Source organism: Mirounga leonina, unplaced genomic scaffold, assembly GCF_011800145.1.
Source record: "Mirounga leonina isolate KUSES-001 unplaced genomic scaffold, KU_Mleo_1.0 Mir_197, whole genome shotgun sequence".
Taxonomy (NCBI): Eukaryota; Metazoa; Chordata; class Mammalia; order Carnivora; family Phocidae; genus Mirounga; species Mirounga leonina.
This window is the reverse complement of record NW_023270494.1, coordinates 5801571-5825714: the sequence shown is the minus strand read 5'-3', so window position 1 is coordinate 5825714 and position 24144 is coordinate 5801571. Positions and strand designations below refer to the sequence as shown.

The following is a 24144-nucleotide window of genomic DNA, read 5'->3' as shown; positions in this document are numbered from 1 at the left end:
GAAAGAAAGAAAGAAAGAAAGAAAGAAAGAAAGAAAGAAAGAAAGAAAGAAAGAAGAAAGAAGAGAGAAAGAAAGAAAAAGAAAGAAAGAAAGAAAAAGAAAGAGAAAGAAAGAAGGAAGGAAGGAAGGAAGGAAGGAAGGAAAGAAGGAAGGAAGGACCTCTGGAGCCAGATAGCCTGGCTTGAATCCTGCTCTACCAATTATTAGCTGTGTGCCTCATGGCAAGTTACTTAGACTCTCTGGGCCTCGTTTTTCTCACCTCTGAAGTGGGAATGATAGTATTTCCCTCCTCATAGGATTATTATGAGTTATGCAAAGCATTTAGAAAGGTACAGAGGACATAGGAAACCCCACATAAAGGTTAACGATGACTGACATTATTATCAGTCACATGTGTCTCCCAGGAGGGGAGCTGGTTGTGAGGTACTCAGGAGGCTGAATCAGAAGGATGCTTGGAGGGGCGCCTGGGTGGCTCAGTCGTTAAGCGTCTGCCTTCGGTTCAGGTCATGATCCCAGGGTCCTGGCATCGAGCCCTGCATCAGGCTCCCTGCTTGGTGGGAAGCCTGCTTCTCCCTCTCCCACTCCCCCTGCTTGTGTTCCCTCTCTCGCTGTGTCTCTCTGTCAAATAAATAAATAAATCTTAAAAAAAAAAAAAAAAAAAAGAAGGATGCTTGGAAAGCATGAAGTCAGAAGCGGGTGGATGTTCTCATGGGATACTTCATCAGACTTTGGAAAGCCCTCACTCACTCATTTGTCAAAGTCCTATGAATGGGGGCCAGGTGCTGTGCTAAGTGCTGAGGAGACAGTGATGATCAAAACAGATATGATTTCCTGTTCACAAGGCCGTTCAAGGAGTTCCGGCAGGGGGGTGACTCGATGTCACTTATGTTGCGAGAAGATGCCCGTGGCTACTGTGCCGAGGCTGCAGGGAGGCGAGTGGAGAAGCAGCAGGGGCCCAGCTTGGGGGGAAGCCACGGCGGCTGGACAGCAGGTGTTTGGTAGAGGACTGCACTCGGGTGGGAGAGCTGGAAGTGAGAGAAGGGGCAGATCAGGGCTGTGATCTGGGGTTAGAGCCCATGGGACTTGAGGGTTGAATTCGGATAGTGAGGAACAGGAAGGAATTAGACCTGACAGGTTGTGGCTGGAGCAGCTGCGTGTTTGCTCCTGCCCTTTACCGCAAAGGGGAGGACTAAGAGAAGGAAGTTGTTGCAGGGGAGAGGCCATGAGCTTGTTTCGGATGTTTTAAGTTCAGGATGCTTGTTAGACATGCAAGGCGAGGTGTCAAGTAAGCAATTGGCTAAGTGCACCTGGAGTTTAGGGGAGAGACTTAGACTGATATAAGTCGTCAGAATGTATCTGCTATTTAGGACCAGGGGCCCAGAGAAAGTCTGTAGCAGAGAAGAGAGGTGGCTCTCCTCCCTCCAATATCCAGGGGCTGATAAGAGGAGGAGCCAGCATGGAGAGGGGGGGACTGGGAAGGGGTAAGCAGTGAGTGAGAGAGGAACAAGAACAGAGTGCTGACCCAGAAGCCCACAGAGGGAAAGTCTAAGAGGGTGAGGAGCGGCCCGGAGTACTCTTTATGTTTCAGGAAGCATGTCTGTCACCCCCCATGGCCCGGACTGCTCATTGACAAAGAGCATTCCTCTGCAGGAGGTTTTCTTATTTCTTTGATGCTCCCTATCCTGTTCAACTGATGTAGCCCCCCCACATGGTCGCTTCCGGTCCCCGGCTGGACCGGTTTGAGTCGGGGATTTTCCCACAGTCCCACTGGAGTAGGGCCTCATCCAACAGCACGGACAGGGATGTGAACCATCCCTTGCCCCTGAATTCTCACTAAACCAACCACTCACGCAGGCATCTATGTGAGCAGATGTCACCACTGAAGGGTTGGGGAGGGGCAGGGATTGACATTGTAGAAACAGGAACAACTTTAAAGTCCTATCAGGGAAATCTTTTTGCTGAAGGTCCCCTGTTGTTTCCACAGTTCAGGCTCCAACACCCCTCACATTGCTCAGCCTTCCTCTCTGCTCTTTCTTGTCCAGCTCCAAAATTTTTTTTAAAAAGATTTATCTATTTATTTGAGAGAGAGAGAGTGAGAGTGGGGGGGAGGGGCAGAGGGAGAGAATCCTCAAGCAGACCCCCCCACACACACCAAGAGTGGAGCCTGACGCGGGGCTCAATCCCAGGACCCAGAGAAGATGACCCTGAGACCATGACCTAAGCTGAGACCATGACCTAAGTCCAAACCAAGAGTCAGACACTGAGCCAACTGAGCCACCCAGGTGCCCCCCAGCTCCAAATTTTGGTTCAATTTTCAGTGCAGAGCATTCGGGTGCATTCTCTTACCGCTTTGGCACTTGCAGACCTAGGCATTTGGGGTCTCACCTTTCTTTAAAACACTTACCAAGTCTTTTCCTAAACAAAGAGAATGTCCTCCCTATCATTTTTTATGCCACTGTTAGGAAGCAAATGTATGTATAAACAACCACTCTGATAATCTTTGAGGAACTAAAAGCAGGAGGGCATTGTCTGTGCTCCTGGAGAGCATAAATGTAGTTAATGAAATGGTATTTACACCCAAAGTGCTAAGAAGCAGTGCAGAAATGAGTCCGGAATGGGGTGCCTGGGTGGCTCAGTCAGTGAAGCGTCTACCTTCAGCTCAGGTCATGATCTCAGGGTCCTGAGATCGAGCCCCGCATCGGGCTCCCTGCTCAGCGGGAAGCCTGCTTCTCCCTCTCCCACTCCGCCTGCTTGTGTTCCCTCTCTCGCTGTGTCTCTCTCTGTCAAATAAATAAATAAAATCTTAAAATAAATAAATAAATAGGGGCGCCTGGGTGGCTCAGTTGGTTAAGCGACTGCCTTCGGCTCAGGTCATGATCCTGGAGTCCCGGAATCGAGTCCCGCATCGGGCTCCCTGCTCGGCGGGGAGTCTGCTTCTCCCTCTGACCCTCCTCCCTCTCATGCTCTCTGTCTCTCATTCTCTCTCTCTCAAATAAATAAAATCTTTAAAAAAAAATAAAAATCAATCAATCAATCAATCAATCAAATCAAATCTTAAAAAAAATACTTAGGGGCGCCTGGGTGGCTCAGTAGGTTAAACGACTGCCTTTGGCTCAGGTCATGATCCCGGAGTCCCAGGATCGAGTCCCGCATCGGGCTCCCTGCTCAGCTGGCTTCTCCCTCTGACCCTCCCCCCTCTCATGTGCTCTCTCTCTCATTCTCTCTCTCTCTCAAATAACTAAATAAAATCTTAAAAAAAATACTTAAATGAGTCCGGAATACCAGACAGAGATGTCTGGAGTTGGTGTTTGGGGAATAAAGTGCTGGAGAAGGTTCCTGGAGTTGAGGTGGGAGGTGAGAATGGCTGGCTCCCTCATCAGCTGGCACCTACCTGGACCCTCACTGCTGGCTTCCTGTCTCCATGGGCTCCTCTTTCTAGTTCATTTTCCACTAATACAGCTTTCTTTGCCCTAAACCTCACTGTCTTTTTCTCCTAAGTTTATTTATTTTAAGCAATCTCTACACCCAATGTGGGGCTCAAACTCATGACCCTGAGATTAAGAGTCATGTGCTCCTCCAACTGAGCCAGCCAGGCTCCCCCCGAAACCTGACTGTTTATTCTGCTTCTCTATTTAAAAGTGTTGTGGGAAGGGGTGTTCTCCTTTATCTTCAGATAATTAATGCTGGTTCCTCAGAAAACGGCTCCAACCTCCTCTAGCAGGACTTTCTGAGGCACTCCCTCCACAAAACGCCCCCAAACTCTTTGACCACAACAGGCAAGCTAGGTTAGTCTCAATTCCTTTAGATAAGCAGTGAAATATGGCTTCTATTCTGGAAGATTAAAAATGGCTGTTTTGCAGCATGCAGAGACCTAGACGTCAATGAGCTGCTGTTTAGTTATTTCTGGAAAGCAAACAAAATAGAGGCCCCTCTTAGACAGAGTCCCAAAGATCAGTACAAGATGATACGCTGATGGAAGCATGGACATTTCGGACCAGATAAGTCCTGGTTGTGAGGGCTGTCCTGTGCATTGTAGGGCATTTAGCAGCATTCTTGGCCTCTCCGGTCCAGGTCTCAATAGCAGCCCCCCAATCGTGACAACCAAAAATGTCTCCAGACAGTGCTAAATGACCCCGGGGGCAAAATTACCCCGAGGGTAATTTAGATGCACTAAAACATACAGATTTTATTTATTTATTTTTATTTTATTTTATTTAAATTCAATTAATTAATATATAGTGTATTATTAGTTTCAGAGTAGAGTTCAGTGATTCATCAGTCTAATATAACACCCAGTGTTCGTTACGTCACGTGTCTTCCTTAATGTCGATAGACAGTTACCCCATCCTCCTCTCCAGCAACCCTCAGTTTCTTTCCTATGATTAAGAGTCTCTTATATTGGGGCGCCTGGGTGGCTCAGTCGTTAAGCGTCTGCCTTCGGCTCAGGTCACGGTCCCAGAGTCCTGGGATCGAGCCCCACATCGGGCTCCCTGCTCTGTGGGAGGCCTGCTTCTCCCTCTCCCACTCCCTCTGCTTGTGTTCCCTCTCTCCCTGTCTCTCTCTGTCAAATAGATAAATAAACTCTTAAAAAAAAAAAAAGAGTCTCTTATATTTTCTCTTTTCCGGTTACTGTGGCGCGAAGAACCATGAGCAGCAAAGTCTCCCGTGACACCCTGTACGGGGCAGGGCTGGAAGTTTTTGGAGATGGTGGAGCTGCAGATCAGCCTGAAGAACTATGACTCTCAGAAGGACAAACACTTCTCGGGCACTGTCAGGCTTAAGTCCACTCCCCGCCCCAAGTTCTCTGTATGTGTTTTGGGGGACCAGCAGCACTGTGATGAGGCCAAGGCAGTGGATATTCCCCACATGGACACTGAGGCACTGAAGAACCTCAACAAGAATAAGAATTAGTCAAGAAGCTGGCCAAGAAGTATGATGCCTTTTTGGCTTCAGAATCTCTGATCAAGCAGATCCCACGAATCCTGGGCCCAGGCCTGAATGAGTCTGGCAAGTTCCCTTCCTTGCTGACCCACAATGAGAACATGGTGGCCAAAGTGGATGAAGTGAAGTCCACCATCAAATTCCAGATAAAGAAGGTGCTGTGTCTGGCAGTGGCTGTTGGCCATGTGAAGATGGCAGATGACGAGCTTGTGTACAACATCCACTTAGCGGTCAATTTCCTTGTGTCCTTGCTCAAGAAGAATTGGCAGAACGTCTGGGCTTTACACATCAAGAGCACCTCTATGCTCCTCTGTTTTGTTTCTTAAATTCCACATATGAGTTAAATCATATTGTCTTTCTCTGATTGACTTATTTCACTTAGCACAATACCCTCTAGTTCCATCCATGTCATTGCAAATGGCAAGATTTCATTTTTTTCATGGCTGAGTAATATTCCATTGTGTATATATATATATATATACACACCACATATTTTTTAAAGATTTTAATTATTTATTTGACACAGGTCGGGGGAGAGAGCAAGGACAAGCAGGAGGAGCGGCAGGCAGAGGGAGAAGCCTCCCCGCTGAGCGAGGAGCCTGAAGTGGGGCTTGATCCCAGGACCCTGGGAACACGACCTGAGCCGAAGGCAGCTGCTTAACCGACTAAGCCACCCAGGTGCCCCATATACCACATCTTTTTTTTTTTTTTTTAAAGATTTTTATTTATTTATTTGACAGAGAGAGACACGTGAGAGGGGGAACACAAGCAGGGGGAGTGGGAGAGGGAGAAGCAGGAGAGAGAGAAGCAGGCTTCCCACAGAGCAGGGAGCCCGACGCCAGGCTCGATCCCAGGACCCTGGGATCATGACCTGAGCCGAAGGCAGACACTTAACGACTGAGCCACCCAGGCGCCCCTATACCACATCTTCTTTATCCATTCATCTGTCAATGGACATCTGGGCTCTTTCCATAGTTTGGCTACTGTGAACATTGCTGCTATAAACATTGGGATGCAGGTGCCCCTTCAGATCACTACATTTGTATCTTTGAGGTAAATACCTAGTAGTGCAATTGCTGAGTTGTAGGGTAACTCTATTTTCAACTTTTTAAAAAAAGATTGTATTTATTTATTGTCAGAGAGAGAGAGCACAAACAGGGGGAGTGGCAGGTAAAGGGAGAAGCAGGCTCTTTGCTGAGCAGGGAGCCTGATGCGGGGCTCGATCCCAGGACCCTGGGATCATGACCTGAGCCAAAGGCAGACGCTTAAATGACTGAGCCACGCAGGCATCCCTATTTTCAACTTTTTGTGGAACCTCCATACTGTTTTCCAGAGTGTCTGTACTAGCTTCCATTCCCACAACAGTGTACGAGGGTTTTCCTTTCTCCTCATCCTTGCCAACATCTGTTGTTTCCTAACTTGTTAATTTTAGCCGTTCTGATTGGCGTGAGATGGTACCTCATTGTGGTTTTGATTTGTATTTCCCTGATGCCAAATAATGTTGAGCATTTTTTCATGTGTCTGTTGGCCATTTGTATGTCTTCTTTGGAGAAATGTCTGTTCATGTCTTCTGCCCAATTCTTGGTTGGATGATTTGTTCTTTGGGTGTTGAGTTTGATACGTTCTTTATAGATTTTGGATACTAGCCCTTTATCTGATAAGACATTTGCAAATATCTTCTCCCATTCTGTCGGTTGTCTTTTGGTTCTGTTGACTGTTTCCTTTGCTGTGCAAACTTTTTATCTTGATGAAGTCCCAATCGTTCATTTTTGCTTTTGTTTCCCTTGCCTTTGGAGACGTGTCTAACAAGAAGTTGCTGTGGCTGAGGTCACAGAGATTGCTGCCTGTGTTCTCCTCTAGGATTTTGATGGATTCCTGTCTCACAGTTAGGTCTTTTATCCATTTTGGGTCTATTTTTGTTTATGGTGTAAGAAAATGGTCCAGTTTCATTCTTCTGTGTGTGGCTGTCCAATTTTCCCAACACCATTTGTTGAAGAGACTGTTTTTTTTTTTCCATTGGATATTCTTTCCTGCTTTGTTGAAGATTAGTTGACCATACACCCGAGGGTCCATTTCTGGGTTCTCTATTTTGTTCCATTGATCTATGTGTCTGGTTTTGTGCCAGTACCATACTGTCTTGATGATGACAGCTTTGTAATAGAGCTGGAAGTCTGGAACTGTGATGCCGCCAGCTTTGGTTTTCTTTTTCAACATTCCTGTGGCTATTTGGGTCTTTTCTGGTTCGATACAAATTTTAGGATTGTTTGGTCCAGCTCTGTGAAAAAAGTTGATGGTACTTTGATAGGGATTGCACTGAACATATACATTGCTCTAGATAGCATAGACATTTTAACAATATTTGTTCTTCCAATCCATGAGCATGGAATGTTTTTCCATTTCTTTGTGTCTTCCTCAATTTCTTTCATGAGTGTTCTATAGTTTTCTGAGTACAGATCCTTTGCCTCTTTGGTTAGATTTATTCCTACGTATCTTAGGGTTTTTGGTACATTTGTAAATGGAATCGGCTCCTTAATTTCTCTTTCTTCTGTCTCATTGTTAGTGTATACAAATGAAACTGATTTCTGTGCATTGATTTTATCTCCTGCCACTTTACTGAATTCCTATATGAGTTCTAGCAATTTTGGGGTGGGGTCTTTTGGGTTTTCCACATAGAGTATCATGTCATCTGAGAAGAATCAGAGTTTGACTTCTACTCTGCCGATTTGGATGCCTTTTATTTCTTTTTGTTGTCTGATTGCTGAGACTAGGACTTCTAGTACTATTTTGAACAACAGTGGTGATAGTGGACATCCCTGTCCTGTTCCTGACCTTAGAGGAAAAGCTCTCAGTTTTTCCCCATTGAGAATGATGTGAGCTTTTTGTATATGGCTTTTATATTGAGATATGATATTGAGGTATGTTCCCTCTATCCCTACACTGTGAAGAGTTTTAATCAAGAAAGGATGCTGTACTTTGTCAAATGCTTTTTCTGCATCTATTGAGAGGATAATATGGTTCTTGTCCTTTCTCTTATTTATGTAGTGTATCACAATGATTGATTTATGGATGTTGAACCACCCTTGCAGCCCAAGAATAAATCCCACTTGGTCGTTGTGAATAATCCTTTTAATGTACTGTTGGATCCTATTGGCTAGTATCTTGGTGAGAATTTTTGCATCCATGTTCATCAGGGATATTGGTCTGTAATTCTCCTTTTTGATGGGGTCTTTGTCTAGCTTTGGGATCAAGGTAATGCTGTCTCATAGAAAGAGTCTGGAAGTTTACCTTCCATTTCTATTTTTTGAAATATCTTCAGAAGAATAAGTATTAATTCTTTTTTTTTTAAAGATTTTATTTATTCATTTGAGACACAGAGAGAGAGAGAGAGCACGAGCAGAGAGAGAAGCAGAGGGAGAGGGAGAAGCAGGTTCCCCACTGAGCCAGGAGCCTGATGTGGGGCTCGATCCCAGGACCGTGGGATCGTGACCTGAGCCGAAGGCAGACGCTTAACCATCTGAGCCACCCAGGCACCCTAGATATTAATTCTTCTTTAAATGTTTGGTAGAATTCCCCTGGGAAGCCATCTGACCCTGGACTCTTTTTGGGAAATTTTTGATTTCTGCTTCAATTTTCTTGCTGGTTATGGATCTGTTCAGGTTTTCTATTTCTTCCTGCTTCAGTTTTGGTGGTTTATACATCTCTAGGAATGCATCCATTTCTTCCAGATTGCCTAATTTGTTGGCATATATTTGCTCATAATATGTTATTTTAATTGTTTGTATTTCTTTGGTGTTGGTTGTGATCTCTCCTCTTTCATTCATGATTTTATTTATTTGGGTCCTTTCTCTTTTCTTTTTGATAAGTCTGGCCAGGGCTTTAGCGATCTTATTAATTATTTCAAAGAACCAACTCCTAGTTTTGTTGATCTGTTCTATTGTACTTTTGGTTTCTATTTCATTGATTTGTGCTCTAATCTTTATAAATTCTCTTCTCCTGCTGCGTTTAGCTGTTCTTTCTTTGCTGTTCTTTCTTTAGCTCCTTTAGGTATAAAGTTGGGTTGTGTATTTTAGATCTTTCTTGTTTCTTGAGAAAGGCTTGTATTGCTATATACTTCCCTCTTAGGACTGCCTTTGCTGCATCCCAAAGGTTTTGAACAGTTGTGTTTTCTTTTTCATTTGTTTCCATGATTTTTAAAATTCTTCTTTAATTTCCTGGTTGACCCATTCATTCTTTAGTAGGATGCTCTTTAACCTCCATGTATTTGAGTTCTTTCCAAATTTCCTTTTATGACTGAGTTCAAATTTCAAAACACTGTGGTCTGAAAATATGCAGGGAATGATCCCAATCTTTTGGTACTGGTTGAGACCTGATTTGTGACCCAGTATGTGATCTGTTCTGGAGAATGTCCCATGTGCACTCGAGAAGAATGTGTATTCTGTTGCTTTCGGATGGAATGCTCTGAATATATCTGTGAACTCCATCTGTTCCAGTGTGTCATTCAAAGCCCTTGTTTCTTTGTTGATTTTCTGCTTAGATGATCTGTCCATTGCAGTGAGTGTGGTGTTAAAGTCCCCTACTATTATTGTATTATTATCAATGTGCTTTTTAATTGTGTTATTAATTGGTTTATATAATTGGCTGCCCCCATATTAGGGGCATAAATGTTTATAATTGTTAGATCTTCTTGTTGGATAGACCCTTTAATTATGATATAGTGTCCTTCTTCATCTCTTATTACAGTCTTTGGTTTAAAATCTAATTTGTCGGGGTGCCTGGGTAGCTCAGTGGTGAAGCATCTGCCTTCAGCTCAGGTCATGATCCCAGGGTCCTGGGATTAAGTCCCACATCGGGCTCCATGCTCAGTGGGAGCCTGCTTCTCTCTCTACCTCTCCCCCTGCTGTGCTCTCTCTCTCTCTCTGTCAAATAAATAAATAAATAAATAAATAAACTAAATCTTTTAAAAAAAAATCTAATTTGTCCGATATAAGGATTGTTATCCCAGGGGCGCCTGGGTGGCTCAGTCGTTACGCGTCTGCCTTCGGCTCAGGTCATGATCCCAGGGTCCTGGGATCGAGCCCCGCATCGGGCTCCCTGCTCTGCGGGGAGCCTGCTTCTCCCTCTCCCACTGCCCCCACTTGTGTTCCCGCTCTCACTGTGTCTCTCTCTGTCAAAATAAATAAATAAAATCTTTAAAAAACAAACAAAAAAAGGATTGCTATCCCAGCTTTCTTTTGATGTCCATTAGCATGATAAATGGTTTTCCACCCCCTCACTTTCAATCTGGAGGTGTCTGTGGGTCTAAAATGAGTCTCTTGCAGACAGTATATCGGTGGGTCTTGCTTTTTTATCCAATCTGATACCCCGTGTCTTTTGATTGGGGCATTTAGCCCATTTACATTCAGAGTAACTATTGAAACATATGAATTTAGTGCCATTGTATTACCTGTAAAGTCACTGTAAAACATACAGATTTTAAGTGTGTAGTTTGATGAGGTTTTTTTAAGGTTTATTTATTTCTTTAGTAATCTCTACACCCAATGTGGGGCTTGAACTCACAACCCCGAGATCAAGAGTTGCATGCTGTACCGACTAAGCCAGCCAGGCACCCCTATAGTTTCATGAGTTTTGATAAATATATAAACCTATGTAACACTTACTCTGATCAAGATACAGAACATTTCCTTCATCCACCCAAATAGCCTTCATGCCCCTTTGAAGTCAGTCCTCAACCCCCCATCCCTGTCCTAGAAGTTCATGTAAATGGAGTCACACTGTGTGTGATCTCTTACGTCTGGCTTCTTCCCTTCAACATACTGTCTGTGGGATTCATTCATACTGTGATGGGTATTCAGTGGTTCATTTATTTTTTGTTGTTGTTGTGTGGTGTTCCCTTGTATGGACATACCATTCGTCCATCCATTCTCCTGCTGATGGTTACTTTCCCACTGGGACTATTATGAACGAAGTCTTTGTGCGGACATTCTTTGTCATCCAAAGATTTGTGTATTTCAAAGGCAATGCAGCCAGCGGCTCATGCTGTGTTGTAAAGTTGTGCGCTCTGTTTCAGGACCACCCTTTAGCGGGACAAACAAGTGTCAGAATTGCTTTGTTCTCCGTATTTATAACATAGTTCCTCCTTAGACCATTGGAGCCCTCGAAGGGCTTAAGAAAAGGCCCTCATCAGTGAGACATCACTCTGACTTGTTGCAGATTTAAAGGAGCAGCTTCTAAAAATATCACTCAACTTAGAGGCAAAAGGCTCTTGCCAGCCTAGGAGGCTGAAGGCAGTTGGAACTACCCACTAAAGAATCAACAGCCCCAGGGCTCTTGCTGGCTCTGGCCCGGTCACTGGAGCACATGACTCTTGATCTCGGGGTTGTGGGTTCAAGGCCCACGTTGGGTGTAGAAATTACTTAAAAATTTCTAGAGGCACCTGGCTGGCTCAGTCAGTAGAGCGTGTGACTCTTGATCTCAGGGTCATGAGTTCAAGCCTCATGTTGGGCATGGAGCCTACTTTAAAAAAATAATAATTGAAAATAATATAAAAAAACAAACAAAGAATTGACAGCTCAGGTGATTTCACCGAGCTTCAATGTCCAGTTTTCAGCACCCCAAATGCCTGGCCCTGTCATCTACCCCCCCCTCCTCTGGGCTATTTCCTCATGGCTTCTTCCTCCCGTGCTGTTGGAAGCCCTGGTTTCTTTGTGAGGAAAATCTCCATCAGCCTCAGGATCTTCAAAGGACTCTCTTGCTATCTTCTTCTTTGCCCTGAGGAGTGGCTTTCCCATGAAGAGGCCACTTCTCCTGTAGCCTATGAGCCGAGGGAGCACTTCTCCCAAATCTAAGCACCTCAGGGTTTGGAAGCAGAGCAGAGTTTTCCCTGCTTTTGTGCCTGCTTCCAGACCATTCCCCCTTTTTCCTCATGGAAATTCCCTTTTGAGGCACATGCCATCTGGCAATAATCTGTGACCCCACATCTTATAGTCTGCTCAAAGTTCTACCATGACCCTGTATAGATAACCCATTCAACAGTTTAGCCTATTCTTTCTTTTTTTTCCTAAAAAAAATTGAGATATAATTAACATATAACATTGTGTACATTTTTTTAAGTTTTTAAAAAATTTTATTTGAGAGAGAGCGAGAGCGCACAAGCAGGGGGAGTGGCAGAGGGAGAGAGAGAAGCAGGCTCCCCGCTGAGGACCCTGGGATCATGACCTGAGCTGAAGGCAGACGCTTAACGACTGAGCCACCCAGGTGCCCCAAAACATTTTTATTTACTTGAGAGGAGAGGGAAAAAAAGAGAGAGTGTGTGAGGGGAGGAAAAGCGGGGGAGGGAGAGGAACAAGCAGACTCCACACTGAGTGGGTAGCCTGATGTGAGGCTCAATCTCAGGACCCTGAGATCAAGACCTGAGAGAAATCAAGAGTCAGATGCTCCACCGACTGAGCCACCCAGGTGCCCCTCATCCTGCTGCCTTTATTTATTTATTTATTTATTTTTAAAAGATTTTATTTATTTATTTGACAGAGAGAGAGACAGTGAGAGAGGGAACACAAGCAGGAGGAGAGGAAGAAGCAGGCTTCCCGCCGAGCAGGGAGCCTGACACGGGGCTCGATCCCAGGACCCAGAGATCATGACCTGAGCCAAAGGCAGATGCTTAGCGACTGAGCCACCCAGGTGCCCCATCCTGCTGCCTTTAAACAAATGATTAGGCATAAAGGCTAGTGCCAGGGTGGGGGATGCTCTAGTGCGGGGGGGGGGGGGGAAGAGCGTGTTCAAAACCTTCAGCAGTCCTGCGGAATTACTTAGGTTCTCTGACTCATGTCTCAGAGCTGCATCTAGAAGACGTGAAGTCTCATAAACAGTCAAGAATGTTTTCTGGATGATGCTTTGTTCAGTGCTTTGCTCTAAATTGGCCGTTTTGAGGCTTCTGGAGCTGAACAGAAGTACCTTGCCATTAGAACCGACACCATATGCGGTCCAGCCTGTAGAAACCTAGGAGTCATCCCTCCCTCTTTCTCCCCAGAACTTACGTCCCATCAATCACTACCTTTTGCCTAATCTACCTGCTAAATATCCCTTGAATATATCTACTTCTTGCCACCCAGGCTGCTACCACCTTAGCACAGGGACTATGTTGAGCAGATTATGGCCAAGTCTTCTCCCTAAGCTTCTGCAAGCTGTTCTTGCTTCTCTACAATCCATTCCCCCACTTAGCAGCCAAAATGAGTATTTTTACAAGTGCCAATCAGACCATGGTACGCTGTTGTTTAAAACCCTCCAAGAGGGGCGCCTGGGTGGCTCAGTCGTTAAGTGTCTGCCTTCGGCTCGGGTCATGATCCCGGGGTCCTGGGATCGAGCCCCGCATCGGGCTCCCTCCTCGGCGGGAAGCCTGCTTCTCTCTCTCCCACTCCCCCTGCTTGTGTTCCCTCTCTCTCTCTCTCTCTCTCTGTCAAATAAATAAATAAAAAATCTTTAAAAAAAAAAAAAACAAAAAAAACCTCCAAGAGAGGTGTCTGGCTGGCTCAGTGGGTAGAGTAGGCCACTCTTGACCTCGGGTTTGTGAGTTTGAGCCCCTCGTCGAGTGTTACTTACAAAAACAAAACAAAACAAAACAAAAAAAGCCTTCCAAGAGCTTTTCAGTGCCCTCAGAATAAAACCTCAACATGTGCAATGTGTTGCAGAAGACCCCACAGGAGCTGCCACACCGCCCCCCCTCCTGCCTGCCCTGGCTTTGTCTCCAGCACTCTGCTCTCCTATTCTCTGACCCAATCATGCAGGAATCCCCTTCGGTTCCTCGGTCTCAGATCTTCCTTCCTCGGGGCCTTTACACACGCCTCCTCCCCCTCTGTGGTGCTTGTTTTCATTCTCTTTGTCTGGCTAACTTGTAGTCATCCTTCAGATTTCAGCTTAAATATTACTTCTTGAGGAAAGCCTGCCCCAGCCACCTGAGATGACAGGATCCCATTAGAGATGCTTGTTTGCAGCACTTTGCACACTTCTGATGATGTAATTCTTTATTTAACATCTTGTCTCCTCCATTAGAATATTAGCGACTTATAGTATGATGTTTTTGGTCGGTTTCAAAGGGGTTGATTTCAGGCTGATTTAACAACATTTGAAACGCTTTTTTTTTTTTAAGATTTTATTTATTTATTTGACAGAGGGACATAGCGAGAGAGGGAACACAAGCAGGGGGAGTGGGAGAGGGAGAAGCAGGCTTCTGCTGAGCAGGGAGCCCGATGCGGGGCTCGATCCCAGGACCCTGCAATCATGACCCAAGCCGAAGGCAGACGCTCAACAACTGAGCCACCCAGGCACCCTGAAACACGTTTTTAAAGTCAAATGACATTGAGATTTTTAGCTCTCTCTCTTAAATATTTCACAGGGTCACAAAACATGAAGCAGTGGTTGTCTGTTGGCTGTAATATCTAAGGTGACGTCACTACGTGTTACTGCACTGGCTCGTATAACAGAGACATTACGTTGCAGAAGGAGAGGGAGCTTCTTGCTGGCAGATTCATTAGCTATATGGCAGACAAGTGTCACATAGATCAGACCATTTAGTGTGGAAGGCCTCCCCTTCTCCTTCTCTTTTCCCTCTACTGCCCCTCCCCTTTTGTTTTAAGGCGAGAACTATGAGTGTTTATACAGCTGGGAGAAAATGAGCCGACAGAAAGGAAGCAAATGAAGATGCTAGAGAAAGAGGATAATTGGACACCAGTTCATTTATTCAACAAACATTTATCAGACATCTGCGGTGTGCCAGGCACTTCGTTAATCAATAGTGACACAAAGATGAGTAAGACACAGTCCTTGACTCGAGGGACTCACAAGAAGAGAAATGACACATAAATAGATAATGCTATTAACTATATGAAGCCTAGCGATGGATATGTCCAGTCTCTATACAGAATCATATACAAAGAAATGTTAGTTGGCATCCAAAAATAATCACAAAGCAACTTCAAATCTCACTGCAGTCTCTTGAGAAAAATGCCAAAGGGGGAATTACATAAGTGATTTGTAAGAAATCTTCTTAAAATCCTATTGTTCATTCTCTTTCCCTTCTCCTGTCTGTTGAGGAGAATTCTGTCTTTACCTATTAGGCTCCCTGATCACTGATAATCATACAGTATCAGAAATAATAGGGGAAAGGTATTTCACCTCTTCACCGGAGGTATTTCTCACTCTGCCATAAAGCTTCTTTCTCCTGTCTTTCCAAACTTCCTCCACCTCTTCTCCAATCCATACCATCCTGGCTCTTCTCTCTTCACTTGCTCCTCCACTCATCTATTTATTTGATAGTGAGCGAGCAAGCATGAGTGGGGGAGGGGCAGAGGGAGAGGGAGAAGCAGACTCTCAGCTGAGCAGGGAGTCCGATGCAGGGATGCTGGGCTCGATCCCAGGACCCTGAGATCAGGACCTGAGCCAAAGGCAGACACTTAACCAACTGAGTCACCCAGGTGCCCGTTCCTGTGCTCTTTTAAAACTCATCTGCTAGAGGAGGGAAGGAGGTTGGTGGTGGTAAAAAAACAAAAGAACAACTCTTCTGCTCTCATCAGCTAGTAATTCCTCATGCTACCAAAAGTAAACCAAATCACTCAAGACTTGGCCCTTCAGTCCTACCTTTTCCCTATTATTCTGATGATCTTGGAACCTAATAGGCACAGATAGAATCTTCCTTGGCAGGTGAGAGGAAAAGAAGAGACTGTGGATACTCACACGTGATTATTATTGCTATTACTATTATTATTTACGGCATGACAGGTCTTCTTTATTTTATTGCAGTTTTTTAAAAGATTTTTATTTATTTAAGTAATCTGTACACCCAATGTGGGGCTCAAACTCATAGCCCTGAGATCAAGAGTCTTGTTCTCCCAACTGAGCCAGCCAGGTGTTCCAATTTTATTGTAATTTTAATTTTTTAAATATTTATTATTTTTAAAAAGATTTTAGTTGAGAGAGAGAGAGAGAGCACAAGCAGAGGGGAGGGGCAGAGGGAGAGAGACAAGGAGACTCCCCGTTGAGCGGGGAGCCCGACATGAGGCTCGATCCCAGGACCCTGAGATCATGACCTAAGCCAAAGGCAGACGCTCAACTGACTGAGCCACCCAGGCACCCCTATTTTTATTTTTTAAAAATATTTTATTTATTTATTTGGTGGGGGGCAGAGGGAGAGGGAGAATCTCAAGTAGACGCCACGCTGAGTGCGGAGCCCATCACAGGGCTCAATCCCATGACCCTGAGATCATGACCTGAGCCAAAATCAAGAGTCGGATGCTTAACTGACTGCGCCACCCAGGGGCCCCTTAAATTGAAGTGTATATCGTTGACAGTAATGCCTTATTATCTTCCTGTCAAAGACAGAAAACAATGTGTTAAGTGAAGTGATACTGTTGTCTGAGGGAATGAGGAGCAAACAGAGAGGATCATCATCATCAAGGATGATAGGGAGTTAGCCAGGAAGAAAGGACATGAGAGGCATTTCAGGTCCAGTGAACAGGATAAACTGAGGCCTGGGGATGGGAGATAGCATGTGAGGCTGGGGTAGGGGAAGGGACTGAGGATACAGATGGGGAAAGGAAGAGGGGTCTGTCTTTTTTGGAGGAATGTTGAGAAAGAAATAGAAGTAGATGAGAAATCTCCACTGGAAGGCCTTGGTTTCCGCATTGTTTATTATTATTTTTTAAGATTTATTTATTGGAGAGAGAGAGAGAGCAGAGGGAGGGGCAGTCGGAGACGGACAGAGAGAATCTCAAGCAGACTCCACACGGAGCGCAGAGCCCAAAGTGAGGACTGATCCCACGACCCTGAGATCATGATCTGAGCCGAAATCAAGAGTTGGCTGTTTAACTGACTGAGCCACCCAGGCACCCCTCGCCTCGAGGTTATTTTGGTACAGAGACAGAGGAGGCTCCAGAAAAATGAAGGACTGGTACAATTGCCTGGTATCGCTAGACAGCCATCAAGACATAGTCACAGGGACCTCAGAGCTGCAAAAAGTCTTGCCAGGGTGAACTTAGACTGGGTGCACTGGCATGTTTTGGCTTGATTTTCTTCTTCTGCCAAGTGTTATGCCTGGGAGTACTGACAGAGGGGATAGTCAGAGGGTGAAGGACTGTGAAACTGGTAGGCACACAGTTTAAGTTTGTTGAGTGATATTCATAAACTACAGTGGAGCAGAGAAACAAGTGTGGCCAGAGATGACTGGGGTACAGGGTGGAGCAGGGCAGGATGACTATGTTACATTTGTTCACCTTCCAAATGTAGCCACGTAAACCTTCTGGGATGAAGTGGAGAGACATAAAGCACAGGCAATTGGCTAGTTCAATTCAGCAAACATTTACTGGGTACAGGCTCTGAATAAGGTGCTGTGAGGACTGCCAGGATAAGCCAGCTGCCTTTAGGGTGCTTCAGGTCTTACAAAAATAATACCGTACAAAGCATTACTTTTGTATGGGTAGCATGGGGACACAAAGAGGCACAGCATTGGAGAGAGAATTTCAGTGACTAAAAGTCAGGGAAGTCTTTGAGGCAGGGAGCGTTGGAGGTGAATTTACAGGATGGACGTGTATTTGAAGGTTGGCTTTATTGGCAGGAAGAAATCTTCAAAGGGTAGGAACCTCTTGGGCAAAAGAGCAGAGGTGGGAGGGCTCCAGATGCATTTGGGAGATGGTCAATCTGTGTGGCTGCAGGAATAGTTTGGCCTGTGGGGAATTAGCCTGGAAACATATATCTGAGTTGATTTATGAGGGACTTTGAATGTCAGGCAGGATACAGAGATCTCTTTGTATAGATAGACATCTATTTGCAAAGATAAACTGCAGATTTTTGTGTGCATGAGGGTAACATGATTCTATCACTGTTTTAAGCAACTGCTAAAAGAGTTGAAACGCACAAGACTAGGTACCAGAATGTCTTCCTGTTCAGCTGAGAAGAGAGATTTTAATTACATAATTAAATTCATTAATAGGGGAAAGGGGCTCTTACTTCCCAGGGCCAGCCATGACCCTCTTCTGATTTTATAAACAGATCGAAAAACAAGACACAAAAAACCAAGTCTCCAGATTTCCATCTCTGGGAAAACTGAAGTAAATACTGACACAGGCTCGCACTGTTTTCCCAAGAGAGCTCTCCCAAGCGATTTCTTTAATTATCGGGGGGGGGGGGGGGATTTTTTTTTTAACTTGTTTTTCCCTTTAGAGTACAGCTGAGCTGGAGGGAAAACTGAAGTATTGCCTTAGGTTTTCCAGCTTTGGTTTGGTTGCAGTATTAGTCTCTGGGGGACTCTCTCCGGGGTCTCTGAGCTAGGTGTCTCTAGGCATTTGTTCACAGCAACAAGAGGGGAGCTTAGAAGATGTAGGAGATAGTGGCGTTCTACAAAAGGGCTGATTTTTAAAAGAAAAATCACTTGGGATATACGTAGGAAAAGTGATTGAGGTGGAAGCCGTTACCCTCGCCTCTAGTCAGGGCCTCTGCACCTGAAAACGCCAGAGGAACACACCCACGCATGGACAGTGGGTCCCTACTCTCCCGCCGGTATCACTCGGCCCTTAATTCCGCCAGGCTCCCAGAGGGACTGTCTCAGCTACAGCCTAGCGCTCCCCACAGCCAGTAAGAAGCCAGGAATCTCCACCCGTCTCGGATTTCCACCAATCGGCGTCCAGAACTTTAGCCTGCTAGCGGCGTCCGGGTTGTCCGAGGAGGGCGGCAAGCCCCCTTAGCGTTGCCAGCAACGGACATGGCCGCGGCCCCTGGAGGAGGGGACGCGAAGTGAGGAGGGGGCAGGGGGGGAAGAGGACGCGGGCGAGGAAGACAGGCCCCCGGGCCCCGGTAAGTACGAGAAGGCCCGTGGCCCGAAGCCAGGGGGGCAGGGAAGCAAGGGGGCGTGGGGCTCGGCCTTCACGCCCTCTGGATTCTTGGCCAAAGAGAGGAGTCTGGGGTGTGCACCCAAGAATTGGCCTCGGGGATCTCTTCGAAGGGGGAGTCAAGGGACGGGCTCTTGCCTCCAGCTCCTGGCCGTTTCCTTTCCCCAGGTGCTCACACTTGCCCTCGGTCCTCGCTTGGCCCTTTGGGGCTCCCGCGTCAGATCGAAGCCTCCTGCCAACAATGAATCCCTGTCCCTGTCTTGTGGTGTCTGGGCCCTGGCTCAGGGGGCTTCCAACGCCGACGCCCAGCGTATTTACGGGCCTCTGGGGACCCGCATCCCCGGCCCCAGTTCAGACCGTTGCGCCCCTTGCGCGCGCTCTCAGCTGCTGCCCGGGCCCTCGTGCTGACCGCGCGTCCCGAGTCCAGGCGGATGGAGCCGAAGGGCCTTAGCCCAGAGCGGCGACCGTGCAGCTGGAGCGTGCCCTGCCCTTTTTTTTTCTTTCCGTCTTTCCAGAAACGTTTAAAGACTCCTTAGAAGCAACTGTAGGAACATACTTGCCATCCTGCAAACCGACTGCCGTGCTGTGCGCTGTGCCCTCCTTCCCCAGCCGCACACCCCTGAAGTCCAGTCTCGCAGTCCCTCGCGTGCCACGATGTGAGCCCCTGCCGGGTGCCGGGTGCCAGATGCCAGGGAAACCCTGCCCTTCTTTCATTGGTGTGGAACCACAGGCTGCACTTTGGCGTGTTCGTTGATTTGGTCACGTGCTGCTGCATCCCACCCTCTCTTCCGAGTTTTTGTGTGGCTCTAGGGGAAAAAAGGAGGGAGCTTTGTACTGAATCTAGTTTTCCTTCAAGCCTGTGATTTTTGCATCGGAGGAGATGAGAGTTTTCTCATGCTTTGTCCAACGCACTCAGCTGCAGCGACATACTTCAGTCATTCCCCGGGTACTCTTAGACGGTGGAAGTGGGGAGGGAGGAGTTTTCACGTTTTTATTTTACAAAGGTGGAGCGTAACTTTTGGGAGAGGCAAAGGGGCAGGGCCAGGGTCACCTGGAGTCAGGACTGGAGAACTTTGAAGTCCAGATTCTTAAGTTCTTTGTCCACCAGATCAGTTGTTTTCTAGGTGTGATTGAGAAATCAAGTTCCTTAACTTCTCTGAGCTTCTTGCAGAGTGATGGCTTGCATTAGAGATAGTATGTGGAGGATCTCTATCTCTAGGTATATATGGCACGGGGGCTAGCACTTACTAGGTTCTTAATACATTTTTGCATTCATTATTTGTAAGTAACGAGCAGGTATTCCCTGACTGATTTCTTGTATTAATATTTATTGTGGTCTCTCTATATATTTTGGGGTGAAATGATTTCAATGATTATCATTTGAGAGGGCAGGAAGGCAAGGAGTCAGAGCAAGGTAGCCTCTTCCTTCGTTTTTTGGGGGAAACAATTATAATGTTGTAGTGTTATTAATGGGGATGGGTTTTTTATAAGAACAGTGTGGAGGCAGAAAAAGCTTGAGAACCACGGAAGGAAGAAGTACCACTCTGGTATGTCTTTATGGTAATCTTGGCAAAAGAAGGGCTGATCTTAGTATTCTTTTTTTTTTTTTTAAAGATTTTATTTATTTATTTGAGAGAGAGAGTATGAGAGAGAGCACATGAGAGGGGGGAGGGTCAGAGGGAGAAGCAGACTCCCTGCCAAGCAGGGAGCCCGATGCGGGACTCGATCCCGGGACTCCAGGATCATGACCTGAGCCGAAGGCAGTCGCTCAACCAACTGAGCCACCCAGGTGCCCCTGATCTTAGTATCCTAACAGGTAGTTTTAATTTTTTTTTTATTTTGCAATGACACAGGTAAGGTTCTTATCTAGAATCAAATAAAAATGGCCCATGGAATAAAAAAGTGTGCAAATCACTCTACAGATCAGAACACATCAGAATGTAGCCTATTATTAACCCTGGAACAGGGGCAGCATGTTCAAATAAAATCCACAAATTCTCTGTAGTCTTATTTTAGCTGCTGTGTTAGCTTTAACTTCCTTGTTCACTGGTTCTTTTTGTTAGAACTTCAAATAGAGAAACTGGTGGATACCACAGAACAGTTCCTTCACTAGGGAGGTGAAGTACAAACCATCCCCTTGATAATCAGCTGCCAAATAATTGAGAGTTAACTGCCCTTGAACTTCCCCCCACCCCTACCCTGCCCCTTGTTTTTGTGGTGACCCGACATCAGATTAGACAGGGAGAGAGCCAGGGCTGGGCAGTGAGATGGAAGAAAACAGAAAGCCCTTCACATTTCTATTTTGAGGAGTTGCTAGGGAGTGCCAGGTCCAAGTGTTGAGAATCAGCCTTTTGGAAAGCTTAACTCCTGCCAAACTAATGAGAAGTGAAGGTCATGATCCTTTGGTTCTTCCCCGCTGCTCTTTCCCTAACATTGGCGTTGGGAAGCAATTTCTAGGGAGGGGGAGGAGCGCTAGTGTAAATACTACCTATACCGAAGGTTTTCTTGAACCTTACCTGGTGAGAGGAGGATGAGCTCTTTTTTTTTTTTTTTTAAGATTTTTTTATTCAGGGGCGCCTGGGTGGCTCAGTTGGTTAAGCGACTGCCTTCGGCTCAGGTCATGATCCTGGAGTCCCTGGATCGAGTCCCGCATCGGGCTCCCTGCTCGGCAAGGAGCCTGCTTCTGCCTCTGACCCTCCCCCCCTCATGTGCTCTCTCTCTCTCTCTCATTCTCTCTGTCTCAAATAAATAAATAAAATCTTTAAAAAAAAAAAAAAGATTTTTTTATTCATTTATTTGACACAGAGAGAGAGAGAACAAGTAGGCAGAGAGGCAGGCAGAGGGAGAGGGAGAAGCAGGACTCCCGCTGAACAGGGAGCCGGATGCGGGGCTTGATCCCAGGACCCCAGGATCATGACCCGAGCCGAAGGCAGCGGCTCAACCGACTGAGCCACCCAGGCGCTCCAAGGAGGATGAGCTCTTACAAGCAGTCCGAGTTGGAAAGACCCAAAGCCTCTAAATCCATTCCTGTTCAAGTGAGAAGGTTCTAGGTTATGGGTGGCACTTCTCCACTGGTAAATGTGTGTCAATATTCTTTATCTTGTTACTGTGTCAGTATTATTTCCTTGAGAGTGTCTTTCTTTACCTAAAAGCTAGGCTCCTTTAAAAACATTGTTTGAACCCTGGTTTCCAAGCCTGGATTTGTTTTTAGTAGCACAGGTGAACTAAAGGGTAGGCCAGAGCTACAGCAGGAATGTTTTTCTTCCGGAACTGACCCGCCAGCCAGAATGTGTGGTTTGGTGATCAGGGGTTTGTGTAATAATAAGCTTTGCCTGTGGCTGCCGAGACAGGAGGAAACAGTATTGGTCACATGGCACGGCAAGTAGGGTAAGGACTAGATTTAGACCCGCCAGGATGCCTGTCTCAAGCTGGGCCCATCTCACACTGATTGCTTTGGGTTTCCCTAGCCTCGGAGACCCAAGTGGTGGGGGAGTCGGGGGTGCCCAAAGGAAGGAGACCCTTTCAGGGCTTACAGCGGCCTTTGGGAAACCAGAAATCTTAGTGTAATTATATGATCCCAGTTTTCTTAATTTCAGGATCCTTTTGAGAAAGAGATGCGTGATAGCAATATCCATTAGTAGGGAGGTGAACAGAAAAATATTGGGAGATACTTGGAAAAGATATACACTGGAGAGAAAATCAAAGGTGTGTTTGAAAGAACATCTATATCCTTAAGGGGAGAATATTGCTTAGTAACATAAACCACAGCGAATTGCAAAATCAGAATCAGAAGTTAGTGATTTTTTTGTTATTGTAGAAAAATATACATAACATAAAATCGACGATTTTAACCAATTCAGTGGCATAAAGTATATTGACACTGTTTGACCATCTGCGCCATCCATCTCCAGAACTTTTTCATCTGCCCAAACCGAAACTCTGTCCCCATTAGCACTACATCTTCATCTCCCCTCCTGCCCCCAGGCCCTGGAAACCACCATTCTACTTGCTGTCTGTATGAGTTTGCTTACTCCAGGAACCTCAAATAACAGGAATCCCACAACATTTGTCCTTGTGTAAGGTCATTAAGGTTTATCCATGTCGTAGCATATAGCAGAATATTCTTCCTTTTTAAGGTGGAGTAATATTCCATTGTACGTGTGGACCACATTTTATTTATCCATTCATCTATTGATGGACACTTGGGTCGCTCCCACCTTTTGGCTATTGTGAATAATGCTGCTATGCACATGGGGGTACAAATAGTTGTTGGAGTCCCTGTTTTCACTTCATCTGGGCATATATCCAGAAGTGCGAGGCTGCTAACTTTCTAAAGATACATTTGATACATTCACATGGTTTGAAAATCAAAAGGTACAAAAATATATACAGTCAAATTCCTCCCCTCCCACTCTTGTCTCCAGCCACTCAGTTCCAACTTAATAGTTTTTTCTTTTGTGGGATATACTTTTGATATTTAAGAAATCTAAACCAAAGTCACCAAGATTTTCTCCTATCTTTTCTTATAATTTTACATTTAGGTGTAGGATCCATTGTTAGTTAATTTTTGTATATAGTGCAAGCTGTATTTCCAAGTTCTTTTTTTTAAATCTGAATGTTCAATTTTTTCAGTGCAGTCTGTTGAAAAGACTACCTTTTCTCCATCGAACTGCCTTTGCAGCCTTCTCAAAAATCGATTGACCATATATATCTGCATCTATTTTTGGATTTTCTATTACCAAGTCAATACCACATTGCCTTAATTACTGTGGCTTTATAAGCTTTGAAGTTGGTGGGGAAGGCCTTCCAAACTTTGTTCTCTTGGGGTAGTCTAATGTGGATGTCTCTTATTATAAGTGGAACTGAGCATCTTTTCATGTGTAGAAGTTGCTGGATTTCTTGATCTCCTTGTCTCTCAGGGTTAGAACACGTCATAAAAGGTTATCTCTTATTTGCTACCTGATGTATTTATTATCTCCATAATTTCCCAGCCTCTGCTTGGATCCCTCTAGTGCTGGGGAGCTCGTTGCCACTCAGGGCAGCCTGTTCCATTTTTTTATACAGCTCCAATTACGTAAAAGATATCGCTCAGGGTGCCTGGGTGGCTCAGCCATTAAGCATCTGCCTTTGGCTCGGGTCATGATCCCAGGGTTCTGGGATTGAGCCCCGCATTGGGCTCCCTGCTCTGCAGGAAGCCTGCTTCTCCCTCTCCCACTCCCCCTGCTTGTGTTCCCTCTCTCGCTGTGTCTCTGTCAAATAAATAAAAAATAAAATCTTAAAAAAATATATTGATTAGGATGCCACCAAGGATAGAACCCTGAGGCTTGTTATT

The 24144-nt window shown here is 45.5% G+C and overlaps 1 protein-coding gene and 1 pseudogene across 6 annotated transcripts in view; both read left to right on the top strand.

The window, feature by feature from the left end:
* The window catches only part of LOC118024413, a 20457-nt pseudogene extending 1789 nt beyond the window's left edge, over nucleotides 1-18668 (top strand).
* Nucleotides 18276-24144, top strand: part of TMEM94 (transmembrane protein 94) — a 35185-nt gene continuing 29316 nt past the window's right edge. For 3 of the 6 annotated variants that reach the window (XM_035026031.1, XM_035026034.1, XM_035026028.1), the window contains exons 1-2: nucleotides 18276-18777; nucleotides 19328-19468. The gene's annotated coding sequence lies outside the window, so the exon portion shown is untranslated. The remainder of the gene's footprint in view (nucleotides 18778-19327; nucleotides 19469-24144) is intronic. The other 3 variants (XM_035026033.1, XM_035026032.1, XM_035026030.1) reach the window with 1 other exon arrangement.